This window comes from Phyllostomus discolor, chromosome X, assembly GCF_004126475.2.
Source record: "Phyllostomus discolor isolate MPI-MPIP mPhyDis1 chromosome X, mPhyDis1.pri.v3, whole genome shotgun sequence".
In the NCBI taxonomy this organism is placed as follows: domain Eukaryota; kingdom Metazoa; phylum Chordata; class Mammalia; order Chiroptera; family Phyllostomidae; genus Phyllostomus; species Phyllostomus discolor.
In genome coordinates, this window is record NC_050198.1 from 54,024,569 (window position 1) to 54,032,327 (window position 7,759).

General features: G+C 36.6%; 1 pseudogene; it reads left to right on the forward strand.

The window, feature by feature from the left end:
• The first annotated feature begins 489 nt into the window (after window positions 1–489).
• Window positions 490–982, forward strand: LOC114505369 (annotated as a pseudogene).
• The last annotated feature ends 6,777 nt before the right edge of the window (window positions 983–7,759 follow it).

Here is a 7,759-nt window from a genome sequence, read left to right on the forward strand (position 1 = left end):
TACATTAAATGCAAATGGATTAAACAATAAAATGAAAAGGAAGATATTAGCAAAATGGCTATAAAATTATGGTCCATTTATATGCTGTCCAAAACAGACACATTTCAGATTCAAATACATAAATAGATTGAGTAAAGGGAATGAAAATATATGTCATGAAAACATTTATAACAAAAAGAGAGATGGAGTGGCTATATTGGTATCAAAAAAAATGACATTGGTTGACTTATAAGATAAAATTGTCACAATAGACACAGAAAGACATTTTATCAGAATAAAAGTGTGGATACATAAAAAGATGCAACAATATATTTGTGCATATGTAAATATATTTGTACATGTTTAAATAACACATCCTTAAATAATCAATGGCTAAGTGAAGAAATAAGGTGAATTAGAAAATACTTCAAAATGAATGAAAACAAAACCACATCATATTGAAACATATAGGGCTCTTTTAGGAAGATGTGGTTGCAGGTGCAACAGAACTCCATCCTGCCCATCCTGCTCCTGACCACCACTATTCAAACTCACCACTGTTCACTTTTGTCAAGGAAAAAGTTGGTCAGAAAGCTGGGCCACAGTCATGGATTTTAAAAATACTGGAAAGACACTTGTGAAACAAGGGGTGGTGATGCATTTAATTAGAATTACTTTAAGCAGCTTCTATGTAAGGCCTTTGTAGAAGGTGTGTACTGACTTGCTCAGAGGAGCAAAGGAAAAGAATCTCAAAGTGAAAGAACCAGTTTGGATGCCTACAAAAATTCTGAGAATCATTATAGGCAAGATTCCCTATGAAGAGGGTTCTAAGGCTTGGGATTGGTTTCAGATGAGGATCCACAAGATTTATTCACTTTCACAGCCCTTCTGAGACTGTTAAACAGATTACTTCTATTAGTATTGAGCCAGGAGTCAATGTTGAGGTCGCCGCTGCAGAGGCTTAAATCAACCTTTTAAAGAAATGACTCACTTGTTAAAAAAATTTTTAGAGTATGGCTAAATGAGTATTTAGAGAGAAATTTATAGTTTTAAGTGTGTACACTTTTTCATTTTCAAACAATATATTTTATTGATTATGCTATTACAGTTGTCCCATTTTTTCTCCCCTTTATTTGCCTCCACCCTGCAACCCAATCCCACCAGCAATCCCCCACACCTTAGTTTATGCCCATGGGTCCTACATATAGGTTCTTTGGCTTCCACATTCCCTATACTATACTTAACCTGCCCCTGTCTATTTCATACCTATCATATACACTTCTTACTCCCTATACCTTTCCCCCTAGTCTCCCCCTTCCCCCTCCCCGCTGAAACCATCCATGTGATCTCCATTTCTGTGATTCTGTTCCTGTTCTAGTTGTTTACCTAGTTTTTTGCTCTTTGTTCAGTTGTGGACAGTTGTGAGTTTGTTGTCATTTCACTGTTCATAGTTTTGATCATCTTTTTCTTAGATAAGTCCCTTTAGCATTTCATATAATAGGATCTTGGTGATGATGAATTCCTTTAAATTGACCTTATCTGGGAAGCACTTTATCTGCCCTTCCATTCTAAATGATAGCTTTGCTGGATAGAGTTTCTTCCACTGCCACAACCCTTGAGAATTTTACAGTCAAAGGTTTTGAGGCTTTATTTCCCTGCGCTGGGACCCTGGGTTGTAAAGTCTATTTACTCCCCAGTTGTTTCTCCCAGTTTATCTGCATGCAAATGTGGGATTGCTTGGTCTACCAGTCTCTGCTTTGCCCTACCAGTCCTCCAAATGCCACCTTGCCATATGTCCCCTCCACCCTTGCTGCCCATCTCTGCCCTCTTCTATCTGTCTCTGTCCCTCCTACCAGTCTGAATGAATGTTTCCTCTTTAATTCCTTGGTTGTCTGACTTCCATACAGTTCAATTTTCTGGCAGTTGTGCTTGTTTTTTGTTTTAAAATTTGTTGTTGTCCTTCTTTTGGTTGTGCGAGTGGGCAAAGTGTATCTACCTACACCTCCATCTTGGCCGGAAGCCTATATATGTACATTTTTTAAAAAATGAACAGAAATATCTCAAAGTCAATACCTGACACACTAGTTTAAAAAAAATACACAGAGGAGAACAAATTAAATATGAAGTACTAGAAGGGATGCAATAATAAAGATTAGAATGGAAATCAATTAAATGAAAAGTAGGAAAAATAATATAGTAAATCAACAAAATCAAAAGTTTGTTCTTGAAAAATAAATAACAAAATTGACATACCTTTAGCTAGACAAAGATAAGAGAGAAAGTACAAATCATTAAAATCAGGTATAAAATAAGGGGCATTACTACTGACATTTCAGAAACAAAATTGACTACTGTGTAGTCATAAGAATACTATGAATAATTCTATGTAGACAAGTTAGACACACTACATCAAATTGACAGATTTCTGGAACACTACCAAAACTGACAAGAAGAAATGGAAAAAAATGACTAGATACAAATAAAGAGATGGAATAATTAATTTTTAACAAAATCCCACAAATAGCCCTGGCTGTTGTGGATCAGTGGACTGAGTGCAGACCTGTGAACCAAAGGGTCACTGGTTTGATTCCCAGTCAGGGCACAAGCCTGGGTTGTGGGCCAGGTCTCCAGTAGGGAGTGCATGAGAGGTATCTACACATTGATGTTTTTCTCCCTCTCTCCCTCCCTTCTCTATAAAAATAAATAAATAAAAGCTTAAGGTAATCCCACAAATACCCCTGGCGAGTGTGGTTCAGTGGGTTGAGTGTTGTCCCACCAAGCAAAATGCTGCTGGTTCAATATCCAGTCAGGGCACATGCCTGAGTTGCAGGTTCTGTCCTTAGTCAGTGCTCATACAAGGGACAACTGATCCATGTTGCTCTGTCACATTGAGTTTCTCTGTCTTTTCCCTCCCATCCCTTCTCTCTAAAATAAATAAATAAAACATTTTCTTAAAAATCCCATAAATAGAATGGCCATCATAAACAAAGCAACAAACAAGTGTTAGAGAGCATGTGGAGAAAAAGGAACCCTTGTACATTGTTGGTGGGAATGCAGACTGGTGTAGCCACTGTGGAAAATAGTATGAAATTTCCTCAGAAAACTAAAAATGGAACTGCTTTTTGACCCAGCAATTCCAGTGCAAGAATTATATCCTGAGAACCCTGAAGCACCAATCCAAAAGATCCTATGCACCCCAATGTTCATAGCAGCACAATTTACAATAACCAAGTGCTGATAGCAACCTAAGTGCCCATCAGTGAATGAATGGATCTAAAAACTTTGGTACATTCACACGATGGAATTCTATGCAGCAGAAAGAAAGAAAGAGCTCCTGCCCTTTGTGACAGCATGGATGGAACTGGAGAGCATTATGCTAAGCAAAATAAGCCTGGTGGTGAAAGACAAATACCATATGATCTCACCTTTAACAGGAACCTAAACAACAAAACAAAACAAAACAAGCAAGCAAATTATAACTAAAGACATTGAAGTTAAGAACAAACTGACAGTAACCAGAGGGGAGAGGGGAGGGGATAATGGGGGCAAAAGGGTGAAGGGTTTATAGGAACAATTATAAAGGACACATGGACAATAACAAGGCGGGTTGGGATCAGGGGAAGGAGGTGGGTTTGGCTTGGGTGGTGGGGAGGGAAGAGGGAAAAAGGCAAAAAACTGTACTTGAACAAAAATATAATTCAAAATATTTAATAAAAAATGAAAAATAAAAATCCCACAAATAAAAGCCTAGGACCAAATAATTTAACTGGTGAGCTCTACGAAATGTTCTAAAAAATAAATAATCATTTACAAAATTTTACACAAAAAAAGGAAGAAGAGTCAAAACTTCCCAACTCATTCATCAAGGCCAAAACCTCATAGATACCAAAATCTAGATAACAAAATCAGAAAAAGACAGCACAAAAACATAAAAAAAAAATAAAAACAATAACTGTACTTGAACAATGATTGAAATAAAAAAATACTATAATAACTATGCATGGTGTCAGATGGTACTAGACTTTTTGAGGGATCACTTTGTAAGTTATATAAATAACCAATTACTATGTTGTACACCTGAAACTAATAAACTATTGTATGTCAACTGTAATTGAAACTTTTTTTAATTTTAATAATAAACACAGAAAATGAAATAAAATAAAATACCTAGCAAATCTAATTAAGTGACATATGAAAAGCACAGGACAAGATATAGTTTCATTGGTATACTACATCAAATCTTTAAAGAAGAATGAACAGTTATCCTGATCAAACTTTTCTAAATATTAAAGAGGAATGAATACTTCCCAAGTCCTTGTATGATGCCAGTTATATGCTAATACTAAAGCTGGAGGAAGATGCTACAAGAAAACTCCACATCCATATCTCATATAAATATTCAACAAAATACTAGGAAAAAAGTCTCAACAAAATACTAGGAAAATAAATTTAAGAACATATTAAAAGGATTAACACCATGATTAAGTGGGATTATACCAGAATGCAAGGTTTCTTCAACATATTATAATCTATCAATATAATACACCTAACAGAATGTAGAAAAAAACCCACATGATTATTGTGATTGAGTTATAAAAAGTATCTGATAATATCCAAGAACCCTTCATGATAAAAACAATCAAACTATGAATAGAAGCAAGATTCCTCAACTTGACAAATGGCATCTATGAAAAACCACAGCTACTATCATACTTAATGGTGAAAGACTAAAAGCTTTCCTCCTTGGATTAAGAATAAGAAAAAGATATCCCCCCTCATTTCTATTTAGTAATGTACTGAAGTTTCTAGCCCAATCAACTAGGCAAAGGATATAAATAAAATGCATAAAGCTTGAAAAGAAAGCAGTAAAACTATTTCTATTTGCAAATGACATGACCTTATATATAGAAAATCTTAAGAAACCCACTCAAAAGCTATCATAGCTAGCAAATGCATTTGGCATAGTTGTAGGATACAAGATCAATATATCAAACAATAATTGTATTCTATAAATTAGCAATGAACAATCCAAAAAGAGAACTAAGGCAACAATTCCATGTACAATAGCATATAAAATAATAAGATATTTAGAAATAAATTGAACAAAAGTAGTATAAGACATGTAAACCAAAAATATAAAACATAGTTGAAAAAAATTAAAGATCTATATAAAGACATCTTGTATTTGTGGGTTGGAAGATTTACTATTGCTAAAATACAATATTTCCCAAAGTGATGTATAGATACAATGCAATCTACCAAAATGCCAGATGGCTTTTTTTTCTTGACATGACAAGCTAATCCTAAAATGTATGTGGAATCACAAGAGAGTCTGAATAGTCAAACCATTTTGAAAAAGAACAAAGTTGGAAGATTTACAATTGACAGTTTCAAACTCACCAATAAGTTGCAGTAATCATGACTGTGTGGTACTGGCATAGGACAGACTTATAAATCAATGGAATGGAATTGAGAGTCCAGAAATAAACCCATATAGTTATGGTCAATTGATTTTTCAAAGGATGCCAAAACAATTCAATGGGAGAAAGAATAGTCTTTTCAACAAATATTGCTAGAACACCTGGATAACTGGATGCAAAAGAATTAGGGTGCACCCTTATCTCACATCATGTACAAGAATTTACTCAAAGGGAATCAGATATTTAAATGTAAGAGCTAAAACTACAAAACTCTTAGGGGAAGAAAACATAGGGGCAAATCTTCATTACTTTGGATTAGGGAATGGTTTCTTAGATATGATACCAACAGCAAAAGCCACAAAAGTAAAAATAGATGAATGAGATTTCATCAAAATTCAAATATTTTGTACTTTAGAGGACACTATCAAGAAAATAACAAGACAACCTTCAGAATTGGATAAAATATTTGGAAGTCATATATTTGATAAGGGAGTAGTATTCAGAATATATCAAGTATTCATACAGCTCAACAATAAAAGGAAAAATCACCAAATTTAAAAACGGACAAAGCACCTAAGCAAACATTTCTCTAAAGAATATGTGCACCCTTGACCATTGTGTCTCAGTTATTTGGGAATGATTTTGCAGAGTGAAAGGTCACTAGTTCAACAGGACACATGCTTGGGTTGTGAGTCTGGTCCCTGGTCAGGCACATATGAAAGGAAACAGATCAATGTTTCTTTCTTGCATTGATGTAGCTCTGTTTTTCTCCCTCCCTTTCCCTCTCTCTAAAAAGAAATAAACAAAATATTTTAAAAGAATACATGCAAGGGAGAGGAAGATGGTACTGGGGTAGGAGGGAGCAGATTCCACTTCCTCCTACACATGGGAGAAAAACCTAGCTGAACTACAGAGGAACAGAGCAAACAGCAAACAGTACCCCAGCATATGAAAATAAGAGACCAAAAATTGTAGTGGACACTGAAAAGCCAGATGGTGAGGAGAGTGCTTCAGGACAATAAGGTCCCAGAGACCAGTTCGAGAACCAGGGCAGCTGCAGCTCCAGCCCCGATGCCCCCCCCTGGGCTTGCCACAGAGTTCTTGGGAGAGAGCCAGGTCAACTGCTCCATACATCCCTGGCCAATCAAGGTTTAAATGGCACTGGGAGAGACCTGGTTGCTTGAAGTGGCAGAGAGGGGATCACCTGCAGAGTCTGTGGACCTGCTTTGGGAGAGTTGAGAGCCATGCAGTGACGAGCACTGACCTGGATAATCACTGGTCTGGCTGGAGAATTAGGCTGTACAGAGACACAGGCTTGACTAGGAGCAATTTCTCAAAAAGAAAAACTGTTTGGGGAATACTCTGGCATCAGCCACTTAGCCTCCTCCCCAACCAGCAGGGCAGCGATTCCAAGGTGACGGGGAAGTTTGTGCAGAAGGCCCTGTGCACCTCCTTACCATTAGGAAGGGTGCGCGCTCAAGCCCAATGCACCGAGACAGCCTGACCGAGGGAGCACGTGCTACACTCCAATCCACAGCAGTAACCCCGGGGGAAAGAACACACTCAGGGAGATCTGAATCCGACATCCAAGGCTCTGGGGAGAGGTGTCAGACTAGCTCTGGGGAAAGTGGGCACAAGACTGGCAGAGTGCAGAAAGGGAAGGGAGAAAAGCCATACCAATTGCCCCTCAGCCAGCAAGACCAGAAAAACCGGTTTGCGGTTTGGCGAATTTGAAACCAACAGGAGGTTTTTTTGGTTTTTTTTTGTTTGTTTTTAGAAATATTTTATTTTCTTAATTTTTATTATTGTTTTATCTTTCAATACCTTCTCCCTCTCTTTCCTTCTTCCTTTCTTTCCAATTTTATCTCTTCTTCCTCCCTTCTACCTTTTTTTTTGAATACCCACAAGTGAAAAAAAACAAACAAACCTGGAACTGTGAAAAGACCAGAGTTGGACCCAAACGAGGGGCATCCCAACAGTTGACATAGTGGGACAAAATTCACTTTGCTATTACAGAGAACCTGCAAGTTATTGCATATTTGTATTATTTTTTTCATTATTCATACATCTTTTATTTTAATAGTATTTTTGTACTTCTTTCCGTATAGTCTTCTTTGCTTGGCTGGTTATATTGTAGCATTTGACAGGTTTCCCCTGTTCTCTATAACATAGTGAATTGCTAATTTACTGTCCTTCATGTCACTTGTGTTCCTTTAGCATATTACTCAAGGTCCCATAATCCTTATTCCTGTTATTCAGATCACATAGATTCTGTCATATGATATATGCTCTAATATTATTGTAAATAATAGCTGTTTCATATAATTGAAAATACTTCACAACACTCCTCCTGGATCTTA